Raw genomic sequence first — 17,982 nt, forward strand, 5'->3', positions numbered from 1 at the left:
CCCCTCTGCCATCTGATTCCTAAATGGATATTGAACTCTTGGACACTGACTCATCTTTAGTATACAGTATTTCTGTTTTTTGCATGTTTTTTAATTTATTCAATATACATATACTGTAATTGATTTACTTATTTATTTTTTTTCTCTCTCTCTTCTAGATTATGTATTACATTGAACTGCAGCTGCTAAGTTAACAAATTTCACATCACATGCTGGTGATAATAAACCCGATTCTGAGAAAGAATATGAATTCTGATGAAAACTATGTCTTCCAAGGAACAATGGGGATTCAAGCTGAGGACGAATGGGATTTCTGAGAAAGAATATGTATTCTGAGGAGGAATGGAGCTTCAATCTGAGGAAGAATGAGGGATTCAATGTGAGGAAGAATGGGGATTCATCAGAACTAATGGAAACAATATGTCAAGAATGGAAAAGGAGGTCCAGAAATCCCCAGGGCCAGATATTTTCAAATTCACATTTTGAAAGTAAGTAGGCAAAAATATTGTGAATGCCCTAACTATTATCTTTCATGGCATACTCTCTTAGAGCCATAGTATTACTGTAATGGTCCTGTATATTGCTGGTGAAAATGTTGATAGTTGGGGACTCAACAATGGTAATGCTATTGAACATCAGTGGTAGGTGGTTGATGTTCCCTCATTGGAGATGGTCATTGCCTGACTATTCAGCTTGTCACATAAGTTGCTTTCCTCTTAATAGTCCACGTTTGAACATTATCCATGTTTACCTCATGAAGAAAGGCCTGCTGGATATTCTAAGGAGCAGCAAAAGAATATTGAAGTGAAAATCTTTGTTTTTGATCTTAGCCTAGAAGGAGAATTATTCATGAAGCAAGAAAAGATGGTTGGGCCTAGCATATTGCTATGAGTTGTTTCGATATAGATACTCAAGAGCTTTCATGATTGACCTTCAGCAGCCACAGACATCTTTCTCTGTATGAGGTCAAGTTGACAGTTTTCCTCTTGATTCCCAATGGCTTCAATTTTATCAGGCCTCCTTGAAGTCCCAGTTGTTCGAATCTTTTTTTGGATTCATATTCCGGTCTGATTGATCTAAGCACCAGGCTGATCTGATAAAGTCGAGTACAAGCCAAAACATGGCGGCAGGGTCCAGGCCCAGAGTGAATTGAAGCAACAAGGCCTGGGTCCTAGAGCGAGGAAAGACACGATGTTTGGACGATTTAAATGCTGGGCCAGGATGGAAAGGCAGGATGTTGGGACCAGCAGTGAGTATCAGGCCAGTTCTGCTCATTGTTCTGTGACATTTACTCGCCTCTGCGCTGAACTGAGGCTGAGGCCTGCTTTGGCTGCTCCAGGCTTCATGTCTGTGGACTCACTTTCATTCTGAATTCTATTTGCTTATTTTATTGTTCGCATGATTTTTTTGCTCTTTACACATTGGGTGTTCAATGTTCTTTTTTTAAATGGGTTATTTCAGATTTCTTTGTTTTGTGGCTGCCTGTAAGGAGATGAACCTCAAGGTTGTACAATGTGTCCATAGTTTGGAAATATATGTACTTTGACCTTTGAACTTTGAGTCTTGTTCGTTTGCCTAGATAAATCTACCAGAAGTTGAGGCACAAAGAGATACAACTGGGATGGAGTGATACAAGGATTGCAGATGACAGAAGCCTTAAGGGTTCAGCTCAGAAAGCCAATGACTATAATGATGGACTGTGAGATCATGGAAGAAAACCATTGACAAAAGGTAAACACAAGAGATTCTGCGGATGCTGGAAATCCAGAGTAACACACACAGAAATGCTGGAGGAACTCAACACGCCAGGTAGCATCTATGGAAAGGAATAAAGAATTGAGGTTTTGGTCCAAGACCCTTCATCAAGAATGACAATAGCTTCTGGATTTCTGCATGTTGCTTATTTATTCCAAAGTTCTCATTATACAATTCAATGCCTTTCCATAGAGCAGTAACGCTGGAATTCCGAATGCTGAATTTAACAGGAGCTGCAATATGGATTAATTATCGTACCAATGAACTCCATTTCCAATTCGACCGTATGCTTGATCTAAAGAGGAGAAGAAGACCCGATTCTTAAATTAGAGATAAAAGAATGATAGAAACTCACTAAGAACAGGCACCAAATTTTATATGATGCAGTAATTTTTAAAGTCGTATCAAAATCTTCCCACTGTGTAATGGCTCATTAATATAAAATCACATTTTAACCATTTTCCATGTTCAAGTGGCATATGTACTTTTTACATATCTTAATTACTTTAAAAGCTCAAAGCTCAAAGCAGCTGCGCAGGTTGACTCTATGGTTAAGAAGGCATACGGTGTATTGGCCTTTATTAATGGTGGAATTGAAGTTAGGAGCCGAGAAGTAACGTTACAGCTATATAGGACCCTGGTCAGACCCCGCTTGGAGTACTGTGCTCAGTTCTGGTCACCTCACTACAGGAAGGATGTGGAAGCCATAGAAAGGGTGCAGAGGAGATTTACAAGGATGTTGCCTGGATTGGGGAGCATGCCTTATGAGAATAGGTTGAGTGAACTCGGCCTTTTCTCCTTGGAGTGACGGAGGATGAGAGGTGATCTGATCGCGGTGTATAAGATGATGAGAGGCATTGATCATGTGGATAGTCAGAGGCTTTTTCCCAGGGCTGAAATGGTTGCCAGAAGAGGAATACAGGTTTAAGATGCTGGGGAGTAGGTACAGAGGAGATGTCTGGGGTAAGTTTTTTTACTCAGAGAGTGGTGAGTGTGTGGAATGGGCTGCCGACAATGGTGATGGAGGCGGATACAATAGGGTCTTTTAAGAGACTGTTAGATAGGAATGTGGAGCTTAGAAAAATAGAGGGCTATGGGGAAGTCTAATAATTTCTAAGGTAGGGACATGTTCGGGCTGAAGGACCTGTATTGTGCTGTAGGTTTTCTATGTTTCTATGTTCGAAATTTTATTATCATAGTACATATATGTCACCACATACAACCATGAGATTCATTTTCCCGTGGGCATACTCAGCAAATCTATAGAATAGTAACTATAATAGAGCCAATGAAAGATCAAGTGGAGTGCAGAAGACACCAGCCTGTTCAAATGGTGTCTTGTGCAAATATAAATAAATGGCAATAAATAACGAGAACATGAAATAACAAGATAAAGAATCCTTAAAGTAAACTTCTACCTGATGGCAGCAGTGAGAAAAGAGCATGGTCTGGGGTGGTGAAGATCTCTGAAGATGGATGTTGCTTTCCTACAACAGCATTTCATGTAGATGTGCTCAATGGTTGGGAGGGCTTTACCCGTGACGTACTGGGCCAAATCCACTACCTTTGGTAGGATTTTCTCTTCAAAGGCATTGTTATTTTAACATAATATAAATGTTCTCTATTTTTTTTCACGTGCTTTGCAAATTCTTAAAGTAACTGCTGAGGGAGGAAAATGCTTTTTCCAATTTTTCCCAGTTTTGTTTGGCTTGTTCTCACTGCAAGCCCGGAGCATGAATAGTAAAGAAGAGTCAAACACCATGTCCGCAGGCTGAGTACTTAGAAACATTCATGGGGACATGACAGTGTCCAGGCTGTTTTAGGATATGATGACAGTGCAGCTTTATACAAGAAAATGGAACCTCAGCAATGATTCAATATGCTGCCTTGGTGATATGTTTGAACAACCACAACTTACAGTAAGTCTCATTTTGCTGTGTCTGTGGTTACAGAATAACCACAGCACTCAACAATTTTTGCATGGGGTCTGAATGCAGTCAGGCACCAGTAACACATGCAACTTAGCCAGTCTTGATGCAGTCAGCAGGTCAAAACCACAGTTTTATTCAAGGTTATGAGTCGCTAACTGCAAATTGCAAGCTATGGTGCTCAGGTTGTAGTCACTCATGCTCTGAGACCATTTGTGAATGCCAAAAATTTTCTGTGGGCAGGGAGTTATAAAAGGCCAGACTTTAAAAGAGAATAAATTTTCACTCCTAAGCAATTCAGCAGGTTTTCATATTAATCTGGCAGTTTCGTGATTATTTTTACAGATTACTAGTTTTTCACTGTGTGTTATCTAATTTGCTATACTGGGATGTGAACCCACCTCTGCAGGATTGCAAACCCAGAGATGTAATCACTGCACAACTATTGCCTCACAGTCTAAAACTACCAGAAACTTGTCTGGATTCCAATCAACAGATTGCATGACATGGTTGCACAATCTGGGATTTCTTTCCCTGGGATTTGGAAAGTTATGGGGTGATTAAATCAAAGATTTTAATCAATTGAGAGGAAGTAAGAACATAACATACAGGAACAGAATTAGGCCATTCTGCCCATTGAGTCCGCTCTGCCATTCTATCATCATTGATTTATTATCCCTCTCAACCCCATTCTCCTGCCTTCTTCCTGCAACCTTTGACTCCCTGACTAGTCAAGAAACCACTTTAAATATACTCAGTGACTGAGCTGTCCACAGCTCTGAGTTCCACAGATTCACTGCACTGGCTAAAGACATTTCTCCTCATCTCTGTTCTATTCTGTGGATGTGCCCTCTGGTCCTAAACTCACCCACTATAGGAAATATCCTCTCCACACCCACTCTATCTAGGTCTTTCAGTATTCGATAGGTTTCAGTGAGATCCCTCCGCATTCTTCTAAACTGAAGTGAGTATAGGCCCAGAGCCATCAAACACTCCTCATACATTAATCCTTTCATTCCAAGAATAACTCTCATCATCCTCCACTGGACCCTCTCCAATGCCAGTACATCTCTTCTTACATAAGGAGCCTTCTGCCGGTTTTTAAAAGCTTCCCTATTCTCTACCTTCATATTTTAGAGTAACTCTTCATCTTCTGGATCTATCTTTGCTGAACCTTCCAAATCACCCCCAGAAACTCCACCTATTGCTGTCCGCCATCATCCCTGCTAGTGTCCCCTTCCATTCAGCTTTGGTCAGCTTCTGGTTCATGCACCTGTAATTTCCTTTACTCCACTTTAATACTGATATATTGGCTTTATTTTCTCCCTCAGACTACAGGGCGAATTATATCATATTATGATTACACCATCCTAAGGATTCCTTTACCTTAAGCTTTTTAATCAAATCTGCTTCATTACACAACATCCAATCCAGAATTACCTTTCCACCAGTGGGCTCAACCACAAGCTGGACTAAAAAAAACTCATAGGCATTCTACAACTATACTCGTTTGGGATTCAGAACCAACCTGATTTTCCCCATCTACCTGCATATTGAACCCCCCCCCCCCAAGACTATTGTAACATTGTCCTTTTTACATCCCACATTGTGCCTACTGTTTGAAGGCCTGTATATAATTCCCATCGAGGTCTTTTTACCCCTAAAGTTTCTTAGCTCTATCCACAATAATTCTACATCTTCAGAAGCTATATCACCTCTTTCTAAGGATATGATTTCATTTTTTATCAACAGAATCATGTCACCCCCCTCTGCTAACCTAACTGTCTATTCTATACAATATGTATCCTTGGATGTTAAGCTCCCAACTATGAGCAACACACACAAAAGGCTTAAGGAAACCAGTAGGTCAGGCGGCATCTGTGGAAATAAATAAACAGTCAATGTTTTAAGACAACACCCTTCATCAGGACTGGAGAGAAAGGGGGAAGACACTGGAGTAAACAGATGGGGGTAGGGGATGGGGGGCAGCCTAGAAGGTGATAGGTGCTGATACCCGGTGGCGATACCTGGTGGCTTGGAAAGGTAAAGGGCTGGAGCAGAAGGAGTCTGATAGGAGAGGAGAGTGGACGATGATTGAAAGGAAAAGAGGTGGGGCACCGGGGGGAGGTAATGAGCAGGTGAGGAGAAGAGGAAAGAGGCCAGAGTGGGAGATAGAAGAAGAGAGAAGGGGAAGAGAAAAGAAAGTAAGAATACCAGAGAGTCCATCAGCTTGGAGGCTGCCTGGAAGAAATATCAGGTGTGGCTCTTCCACCCTTAAAGAAAACGCATCATGGCAGAAGAGGAGGCCGTGGACTAACATTTTGGAACGGGAATGGGGATAGGATTTAAACTGGTTGGCTAATGGGAAATTCCACTTGTGGGGGATGGTGCGTGACAAAGTGTTCCCCCAGTCGGAGGCCACCTTCGGAGCACTGGATACAACAGACAACCTCAACAGATTCGCAGGAGAAGAGTTGCCTCACCTGGAAGGACTGTTTGGGGCCTTGAACGGAGGTGAGGGAGGAGGTGAATGGGCAGGGGTAGCTTTTCTGTCGCTTGCAGGGTTACGTACCACGAGGGAGATTAGTGAGGAGGGACAAATGGACCAGGGAATCACAAAGGGAGCGATCCCTGTGGAAAGTGGAGAGTGGGGGGGGGGGGGGGGGGGGGTTGTTAAAGATGTTAACGATATCCTTGTCAATCTTTAACTGTGCTACAAGATCACCTACCTTATTCTGTATACTGTGTGCATTCAAATTTAACACCTTCAGTCAAGTATTCGTTACCCTTTTTGATTTTTCTGCCATGTTGCACTGCAACTCATTCCATTGACTGCAGTTTTGCCCTATCATCTGCCTATCCTTCCTCACAGTCTCACTACTTGTAGACCAACTGCCTTATCACTCCGGTTCCCATCCCCCTGCCAAATAAATTTAAACCCACCCCAATAAAAGACAGAACAAAAATAGTTCTGCTGCTTGTAGAATCTGGGGCCGGTGAGAACAACAATATTGGACCCCAGACACATACTACCACAAGTGAAACATGGTGGAAATCTGGGAAGATCTCCTGCGGACAGACATTGTTGCTGGTGAGTTGTTTGCTTTGTATCCAATAGTGATGGATTTCTATACCCCAATGAATATACAGTATATACTACTTTTACTAGAATTTCCTCTAAAACTGCTAAGTCCTCTCATCAGAAGTCCCAACCTTGCTTTATATACGGTTAAATGTGATGACAGTAAACTGAAAGTAGCAACAAATTATTGATGAGTACATCATCAATCCTTTAATATTCTCTAGCTGTTATTAATTAATGCACCAGTTTCAATGCTGTCTGTTGGAATTCTTTCCAATTTCTCAATAATAACAAATAAATTTCAAAGTACATTTATTATTAAAGCATGTATATATTATACATTGAGATTCGCCTCCTTATAGGCAACCACAAAACCAAAAACACAAAAAAAATCCATTTATGAAAAGACCAAGAAACACCCAATTTTAACTAGCTATTTTCCCCGCTTTTATTGTTTGCATGATTTGTTTTTTTTTAGGTAAGTATTTTGGCTCCTGCCTGAAGACTATTTTACAAGCAGTGAATGTTAAAGCAAATACTTTTCAGTGGCGAGATTGACCCCATTCAAGTATATGTCATCTTCTGATTTTCGTTCACTTCTTTTTGCATTTTACAATGCCTGTGCATTGGAGTGAATCAATTATGTCAAGGGATCATTAAACCAACATTGGTAAATTAGTAAATTGGTATATTATTGTCATGTGTACAAGGAATAATGGAAAATTTGCCTTTCATATCATCCCTACAGATAATTCGTTACAGCAGTGTATTGAAGTAGTTTAAGGCAAAACAATAACAGCATGCAGTAAGAAGAGTTATAGTGTAGAGGAAGTGCAGTGCAAGTAGGCAGTACGTTGCAAGGTCACAATGAGGTAGATTGTGAGGTCAGGAGTCCATTTATCATGCTAAGGAGCCATTCCATAGTGGGATGGAAGCTGTCCTTGAGCTTGGTGGAACATGATTTCAGGCATTTGTACCTTCTGCCCAGTGGGAGGGGGGAAAGAGAGAATGTGGATGGCAAGTTACATAGAACATTGAAACCTACAGCACATTACCGGCCCTTCGGCCCACAATGCTGTGCTGACCATGTAACCTACCCTAGAAACTGCCTAGAATTTCTTTACCGCATGGCCCTCTATTTTTCTAATCTCCACGTACCCACCTACAAAGACCCTTTGATTAGGTCTATGGGTTAGATCTTTGATGAGGCTCTCTGCTTTACGGAGGCAGCGAGATGTGCATATGGATAGGATGCTTATCATAGTGCATTAATAAAAATTGGTGAGGGTCAAAGGGAACACTCTCCTGAGGAAGTAGAGGTATGGGTGAGCTTACATGGCTGTGGCTGGAACAGGGCAGTCTATTGGTGAGGTCCATTTCTTGGAACTTGAAGCTTTCAACCCACCATTGATGTAACACAGGCGCACGAGCACCACCCCCTTTCCTGAAGTCAACGATCAGATCCTTTGAGTACATAAATTAATTCAAAAATAATAAGCATTAAAATGACGTAAAATCATTCTTCCTAAGAAATGACTTCCTTCTTGTGCAGACTGAGAATGCTCAATGAAAAGTCCTGGTGGACTCCACTGGGAGAGTTAGCAGGAGATGTGATGGCCTGTTGCTTGGTGAAGCCCCCAGGAGATAGTGGGGGTCTGTGGAAGTCTGAGACTTACTTCAGTGAGGATTCCAGCACTTGCCTTCAGAACGGTGGGCTTAATTCTGCCCTTAACTACAACCTCTGGTGACACAGTGTGATATTTCCCTTAGTGCCAGTCAGGGAAGGCCAGTTTAGAGAAAACAGTGATTCAATGGTTTTGAAATTCTCTGTGGAGAGTGACGGGTGTGATAGAGCACAGAAAATGACATGGTCATCCACCGCAATCAAGAAAGACGTCAGCAACACACACAAAATGGTGGAGAAACTCAGCAGACTAGACAGCACCTATGGAAAAAGAGTAAACTGTCAATGTTTTGGGCTGAGACCCTTCATCAGAACTCCGAGGAAGACGCTAGCTTGTGATGCTTGTTCGTACCACTGGAGCCAGACTTCCGAGATCGAGAGAGTGCAGACACATGGAATCCAGCCTGTCGTTCCACCGCTCGAACATGGGAGGGCAGGCCCCAGCTGAGCTCAACTACACTGTAGTGCTTCCACATCTCTCACCTGGTCTGCAGCAGCAGGCAAGCCTGAGGCTTTAGGCCTAGTTCTTGCTACAGCTGAAGCTACACAGTTCCCTTGTCAGCTATCCCTCCATTAGACAAGGGTAACAGGCATGCAGCAACTTGCAGTATCACTGCCTAACAGAGTCTTGCAAGTGAAATGTCCGAGACAATCCGCCAAGATGGTACTGTACCAACTTCGATCCTTCCGAGTGGGCAGGAATACGGTCTACAGCCAGGTCAGCTCCTCCAAACCTAAAATGGTTCCTCTGACACAATGGCTAGCTTCTCAGATACCCTGACTGGATCCTCCAATATCCCAACTGGCTCCTCCGATATCCCAACGGGCTCCTCTAATATGCCGACCAGCTCCTTCAACACCTCGGCCAGCTCCGCCGCCGACACCGGTCAGCTATTCCAATCAACGAGCAGCTCACTGATGGAGTCGCCCTCCAGCACCCGATGTTCTTGGAGTAGAATTGTCCTGCAATTGTAAAAATACACACCTTTGGTTGGCCCCCAGAGGCCGCTGTGTTTGCATGCACCGCTGTCTTACCGGAAGTCATAACTTTACATGATATTACAGTCACAAAGAGTTAAGTTAAATTTTTTAACCTTTTCCATTTAATATCCTTATAATCAGGTGAAGCGTCCAAGAGGAACCCAACCGTGTTGTGGTTTGGAGGCTTGCATGCCTCAATGACCCGGAGAGCTATGCTCTCCTGACTCAGAGCTTTAAGCTTTGGCTCTTGGTAGGGTCAAAGGGTAGAGGACAGACTAAGACTGGCCCACCAGCCCTCCAGGTTGATGGGTTCAGCTCAGGGCTAACAACCCTGACTGGTGAAAGAAAATTGTTATGGAAACAGCAATGGAGAATCCTTCTACATCTGAGTGCGACTGTGTTCCTGGGTCTCCACTCAGGACCTGTGTGACTGACAGTAGTGAAAATGGAGAGGAAGCTACTGGCACGATGGAGGAAGCCCCAACAGTACAAGAGATGGAGAATCCTCATTGCTGCCCTAAATGCCAGCTGTGTAACGGGCTGTAAGTAAATCAGCTGAAAAGAAAACATATATCTGTTCTCAATGGGCTGAACTGAAACAGTATTTTCAATAATCCATCACAATATTCATCTGCACACTGCATCTTCTTTCACATAGTAGGATACACAATACTACAAAATATTTAGACTAACTGGCTTATGTTAAAATAGAACTCCACGAATGTGACACCACAATACATTGTTGACTGAAAAATGTAAATAAGTTTAACTTGGACACGGAAGTGTTATTTTTGCCCTCAAACATTTACTTCCCTCCCGGTTAGCCAACCATATACATCAAACAGATCTAATTGGCAATGAGTGAAAAGTGAAACGGAGAAGGAAATGTCCCACCTTATATTTTTGGTGTCTTAATGTTGTTGAAAAGTAACATAAGCGCCTTATGTAATTAGTACATGAGCCAGACTTTCAGTGCTTGAGGAAAGACATGTGGTAACAGAGTTGGATGTGCTAAAGGTCACAGAATGATTTTGAAATTGTTAAAAAACTTGAAGTTTTTTAATTTACACAAGGGGCCTTCAACAAGCATATCAAGTTCTTTAAAACATTCAACAGAAAAATAAACAAACAGCTGCCTGTATAATTAAAATGTAGAATTGTTCAGTTCCAAACGCATGGTAGTGTCATGGTTAGCACAATGCTTTACAGTGCCAGCAACCTGGGTTCATTTCTCAACGCTGACTGTAAGGAGTTTCCACGTTCTCCCTCTGAAAGTGTGGGGTTCTTCCAGGCACTCCGATTTCAGCCCACTATCCAAAGACATACCAGCTGATAGGTTAATTGTTCGTTGTCAATTGTCCTGTGATTAGGCTAGGATTAATTCAGGGATTGTTGGGTGACATGGCTCGAAGGGCTGGAAGGGCCTATCCCACAATGCATCTCAATAAATAAATAGCATTCTCCATTTGGTGGGAATTGTAATGCTGCTCTTGTTAAAACCCTCACTGAATGCACTTTGGTTTCTAACTATTACTAAGGAACTTCTAGTTTCTGAAAAGTTCTATTAAATTCTGTATACTTCATTTTGCATTTTAAAGTTCGTATTAAATTACTGATGTTTGGCAGACTATATGTTTATATAAAAAAGCAGTAATTATTGGTATATCAATGTCATTTAACTCTGTCATCCTGAGACAGCTTCAAAAGCACCATGGTGGGAGAATTTGTCCAGTTAATAAGGACTGAATTGAAAAGGTTGTAGCATGTGCATAGTGGTGGAGATAAAGTCGTTGCTCCACACTGAAGATTCCTTCCATGGTGTTACAGAGTGGCAGTGACTCAAATACAACAGGTACAGATCAGATCTGACTGCTTAGGACCAAACATTTATGAGAATCAGAATCACAGTCACATTTATTGTTACTGACCTACTGTATTTCATGGAATTTGTTGGTATTAAATTACTGACGTTTGGCAGACTATATAGTTCATCCCTCCCCCTCCAGGTTTCACCTGTCACCTGGTGTGTCTCTTTCTCCTCCCCCCACCTTTTAAATCTACACCTCAGTTTTTTTTTCTCCAGGCCTGCTGGAGGGTTTCAGCCCAAAACATCGACTGTACTTTTTTCATAGATGCTGCCCGGCCTGTTGAGTTCCTCCAGCATTTTGTGTGTGTTGCTCAGATTTCCAGTGTCTGCAGATGTTCTCTTTTTTGCAAAAATAGGCACTGTTCATCGGTTCAATATTCAAAGTTCAAAGTAAATCTAATTATCAAAGTACATGTACGTCACCGTATACAATCCTGAGACTCATTTTCTTGTGGGCATAGTCAATGAATGAAATAACCACAATACTTCGTCTGTTCAGAAATCTGATGGGGAGATGTCTTCTGGTAAGATGGGAGCGCGCTCAGATGCAGCAAGCTTCTATGTGGTCAGCCAAAGGTGTTAATGTCTTTTTAAAATGTAGTTTTTATGATTGAAAGACACTGTTGGACATTAAGAAATTGAAGTACTGCAGGTCAGCGAGTTGTTCATTGGTGGGGAAACTGAAGGAGATGCACTTGGCACATACGGTGATGCTGCCTGCGACAGGGAGGTGCACGGTCTAATGGTGACGAATGGACTGTCCTCCAACCCCAGGGCAGGTCTCCATTGTAATCAGAGGGCCAAATATCGCTGCAGTACTTAGTTCCAGTACAGTGCGGATGCTCAGTGATTAAATCAAATCAGAGAGGACTGTGCTGGGCAGCCCACAAGTGTCGCCACTCTTCTGGTACCAACTCCCTAACCCTAACCCACACGTCTTTGGAATGTGGGAGGAAACCCGAGCACCCACAAGGACATGGGGAAAAAAGGTACAAATTCCTTACAGACTGAACCCCAACTGCTGATCACTGGCGCTGTAATAATGTTAAGCTAGCCACTTCACTAACCCGTCTACTCTACTGTGAAGGTCATGATTAATACTTAACCCTGATCATGAGGTCAAAAACTGGGCTGTCCATTGAAAGATGCTAGTACAATATTCAATTACTCTCCCAGCATCTCAATAAAACAGAACTTCAATTCACCCGTTCAATGTGGCAAGATCGAGTTTATATTCTGCCTTGCGTTGATAAATGGCACAAGTGCCAGCAAATGACCATCAGCAGTAAGAGAGGACAAATGTAAAGTCAGTCATCTTCTACAGCATCAGTTAGCAAGTCACACCGGGCTCATTGTCCTTCAAGCCCAATAATTGGTGTGATTCATCAATGGAGATAATGTAACCAGGCGGAAATGCAAATACTGTAAATGTGCACTCAAAAAAAGAACTCGCTAGGGTGACTAAGAAAGTCAGCTGAATTAGCCACATGAGCACAGTAGCCATAAAGTGACAGGCTGTGTAGTCAGTAGTGAGTAATTCACCTCCTGATCACCTAATACCTTTGCATCATCTGCAAGCCATAAGCCTGCGCTGGGATAATTTTCCATTTGCCCGGATTAATTCCTTTTGCACAGCCTCAGCAAGAACCTCAGCATCACCCAGGACAAATCTGTCTGCTTGACTGGCACCACAACCCAGATTCAAATTCACAATAGTTCAACGTTACATCCACCAGGATACAGTCAAACTCCTTGTTTGTGTGACGTTCACAGAATAAATGATGCATTCGTCAGGTCAAGCCAAGTTTATTGTCATTTCGACCATAAACTGCTGGTACAGTACACAGTAAAAATGAAACAACGTTCCTCCAGGACCCTGGTGCTACATGAAACAACACAAAACTACACTAGACTATGTGAGACAGCACAAGGCTACACTAGACTACGTAAAACACCATAAAAACTGCACTAGACTACAGACCTGCATAGGACTACATAAAGTGCACAAAACAGTGGAGGGCAGTACAATAATTAATAGACACTACAATAAGCACAGTAGAGGACACATTACAATATAATAATAAATGATGTAGATGTCAGTCTGGACTCTGAGTACTGATGGCTTGGGGGAAGAAACTGTTGCACAGTCTGGCCGTGAGAGACTGTACGTATGGTTGTGACAGGTGCAAGGTGTGGTGGTCCAAACTGAGGTGGAATAAAGAGAAATGCTAAAGCTGGTGTCCATGGACCCCTCAATTAGTGGCATGGCTCCATGGCATAAAAAAGTTTGGGAACCCCTGTGCTAAAGTGACAATAACAGAAGAGGTTGAATTGGGAGTTGGAGAATGAGGCAGAACTACCTAGAAGGGGATGCGAAAGAGGTGGCTGGTTTAGAAGTCTAGTAACAGAAGCTGTTCTGGAGTCTGGTAGTTCAGGCATTCAAGCTCCTGTGTCTTCTAGGGTTCCCAACTATTTTTATGCCACGCACCCCTACCATTAACCGAGGAGTCTGCAGACCCCAGGTTGGGAACTCTTGTGACCTAGATAATAGAAAAGAGAAAAGAGAATACCCAAGGTGACAGGCATCCTCGATGATGATCTTGATGCCAGATACCATGAAGATGGATTGGATAACTTAAATATTTTCTCCTTTCATCATTAACATACAGAATCAGAATCAGGTTTAATATCACCAGCACATATGGTGAAATTTGTTAACCTTGTGGCGGCAGCAGTACAATACAATACATGATAAATATAGAGAAAACCGTGAATTACAGCAAGTATGTTTATACTAAATTGTTAAATTAAGTAAGTAGGGCAAAAATAGAAATTAAAATAATAGTGAGTTGTGTTCATGGGTCCAACGTCCATGCAGAAGTCTGAAGGCAGAGGGGAAGAAGCTGTTCCTGAATCGCTGAGTGTGGGCTCTGTACCATCTTTATCATGCAGAACATGTTGTATTTTTTATGGTGAGGTTTTGGGAAGTGTTGTTGAAGGTAACTTGCTACTCATCTTCAACAACACTTCCCAAAACCATCACCACGAAAAGCACAACATTAAAGTTCTTTGTTGTGATACAATATTCAGTCTTCGAGATATATTGCTGTCCAAAACTGTTTTGTCAAAATCCTAGGGAGCTCACCGTCATCTTTACAAGGGGAATTAAGGATGCACAATAAATGTCAGCCGTTCCTCTGATTACCACATTCTGTGAAAGCATTAAAAAAAGTATATTTACAATGAAGCCAATATAAACTCTAATGAAAAGAGTTCATGAGGAGGTCAAGTGTAAACCCAATCATCTCCTATAGCATCAGTCAGCAAATCACACTGAAGCCATTGTCCTTCAAGCACAATAATTGTTGTGATTCATCACTGGACATTTTATATAAACTGAGCAGAAATGCAAATACAGCAAATCTGCACCTAAATGACGAGCTCACAATTAATTGACCAGCAATTAATTTAATACAATGGACCCCATCAAATGCTGATTCTAGAAACAAATATACTATATCCTCACTGCTGAACTGTTCCTGATAGATCACTTCCTGCTGTTATCAAACTCCTGCTATGGGTATATATTCTGAAATAGACAAGCCTCATCCACGTCTGTCAAAATACTTCACAGCAAGTGTTTTTCAGATAGATTTCAGCTAGATTTTCACCTTTAAATTCATCTACAGTCACAACTAATTTTATATCAGCAAAGTAGGCAATCTATTTTTTGGTCTTTTGGTATACAGGTTATTTAAATCCCTATTAATGCTTCACTAAAGTGACCCCGTCCCTTTTTGTGCAGGTCCCTTGGGTAACATTGTAATTTCGCGGTACATGGTCAATAACATTTGGCTGCAAGTTATATCAACAGAAGTGAAAAGTCAAAGAATTAATTGTCAGCAAACCAAGCTTATAAATACAAATACAACAAAAATCTGTTTTACACTATTATAGGCATTTTCAATCTAGCATGCATGAAGTAATTATCTGTTGTAGTTGATTATGCTCTGCAGAGTACTTTTTAATGTACTGAAGCCTTATAAGTCATTGATGCGGACAACTCCAACAACCTCGAGAGTGCTCCATTTTCCTTGTACATCAGTTTATTTTTTACATGTGCAATTCCCCATTGATAAAGCTTTCGAACATTGACGTCTTGGTTTCAAAGGAGCAAAATGGCATCATACCCCTGAAGTGCATGCTTTCTGTTATCTTTAGAAACTATTTTTAACAACCCAGCAGTGTCTTTTGAACCCAGGGGATATCTAAAATCATCAGCTGCAAGAGAATAACTCAAAACTCAAGAGAGATAACTGGGTGCCAAAGAAAATGCTAGAAAAGCATTTCACCAGGGATGTTTTCACCATCTGATCTAGTGTCAATTCAGAAGTACTATCCTGTCTACTGTTTATATTGTATATATCAATAGATAGATGGATATATAGATAGATACATATTAAACTGAGAAAATAATTCATATTATGGAAATTTGTCACATAAAAAAAGAAAATGTTGAAAAGATCAACTAGTCAGTCCATCTTTATAAACAAAAAGCAAGACTTTCATTCATGCAGACTCAATTACAAAAGAGTTAACATGCAAAATGTTAAACATATCTTCCTCTTTCACCTGTCCTCTAATCAGTTATTTCCAGCAACTGCTGTTGATATTTTGTCTTTGATAAAGGAGTGGTTTAATTCCAAAACATAACTGTGAAAAAAGGCTGTTTTCCCCTTTAGGTCTAGCAGTTTCCTTTCATCAAAAACATTTGCAAAAATCTTTAGTCGCAGGCAAATGCGAGAGGATAATGGTATGGAGGCCATGTAGCTGTGTTTACTGAGCTCATATCGGCTTATTCTCTTTTGGTTATCGTGGCATTAGTTGTAAAATTACCAACTAAAAGTGAATTTTATCTTAAGAAGATTAATCAATATTATACCAGTGAAGTTGTAATCAAAATCATGGTTCAAAGGTCAAAATAAATGCATTATTGTTCATATATGTTACTTTATACCACCTTGAGATTCATTTTCTTGCAAGCAATTACAGAACAAAAGTACAATTGAATTTATGAGAATCTGTACAAAAACAAAGATTGACAATCAGTGTGCAAATGAAGACAAACTGTGCATATAATACTGAGAATATGACTTGGAAAGAGTCCTTGAAAGTGAGTCTGAAGTTCGTAGAGTCAGTTCAGAGTGGTAGTGAATGAATTTATCCACACCAGTTCAGGATTCTGACGGTTATATGATAATAACTGTTCCTGAACCTGGTGGGACCTAAGGTTTCTGTACCTCCTGCCCAATGGTAGTAGTAAGAAGAAGACGTGGGCTGGATGGTGGGGGTCTTTGATGATCGATCCTGCTTTCTTGTGGTTGCGCTCCACGTATATGAATTCAATGGTGGGGATATCTTTGTCTGTGATGGACTGGGCTGTGTCCACCACATTCTGTAGCCCTTACTGTTCCTGGGCATACCAGGCAGAGATACAATCCATTAGGATCCTCTGTATTATATATAAATAAGCATAAACATGAAGCCAAGATTGGTGCCAATTGGATGATTCTGAAATGGATAATAGAAATTAGGAATTTGCTGACAGTGCCTTGTTACAAGGCAATTGCAATAAAGTTATACAGAAATATGGATCGTACAGCAATGAAATCAGCCCTTTGGCCCAGTGAGTCTCCCAGTCAACAAAACCCATTTCTGCTAATCCCATAGTTATTTTATTCCACATATGTTCCCATCAGCTTCCTCAAGATGCTACTACTCATTAGGATATCTAGGATGCAAAGCAAAAGTGAGCCATCACCTCATATTTGGAACTGATATTAGTCAACCATTACACTATCAAAGCAATACTCACAAAGATGAATTGTACAGAGGAATCTACCACTTCACAGCATGCATGTTCACTCTTGGTGCAGCAGGGACAGGTGGGTGCAGAGAAAATCGCAAGTACATGATTTTTAGTGCAAATTATTTCCTGGAAGCCATTGCACATATCCTTGGGGAGTGCATACTCCTCTTCTTTCCATGTAATTAACCAACTTTGAAGAAAAGAACGCCCAAGAACCACTGCAATCTGCAAATGGTCTGATCACTCTCGACCAACTGGTTCACTTTCTTCTTTGAAAAGGAATTATATGGAATATTAAAAAAAACACAGAAACATAGAAAACCTGCAGAGCAATACAGGCCCTTCAGCCCACAATGCTGTGCCCAACATTACTTACTTTAGAAATTACCTAGGTGACCCATAGCCCTTCATTTTTCTAAGCTCCATGTACCTATCCAGGAGTTTCTTAAAAGACCCTATCATATCCAATTCCACCATTGTTGCCAGCAGCCCATTCCACACACTCACCACCCTCTGCGTAAAATAACTTACCCCTGATCTCCTCTGTACCTACTTCCAAGCACCTTAAAACTGTGCCCTCTCATGTTAGTCATTTCAGCCCTGGGAGAAAGCCTCTGACTATCCACACGATCAATGCCTTTCATCATCTTATACACCTCTATCATGTCACCTCTCATCCTCTGTCGCTCCAAGGCGAATAGGCCGAGTTCACTCAATCTATTCTCATAAGGCATGCTCCCCAATCCAGGCAACATCCTTGTAAATCTCTTCTGCACTCTTTCTAAGGTTTCCACATCCTTCCTGTAGTGAGGCGAC

The sequence above is a fragment of the Hemitrygon akajei genome, chromosome 23 (genome assembly GCF_048418815.1).
Source record: "Hemitrygon akajei chromosome 23, sHemAka1.3, whole genome shotgun sequence".
NCBI classification, from domain to species: Eukaryota; Metazoa; Chordata; class Chondrichthyes; order Myliobatiformes; family Dasyatidae; genus Hemitrygon; species Hemitrygon akajei.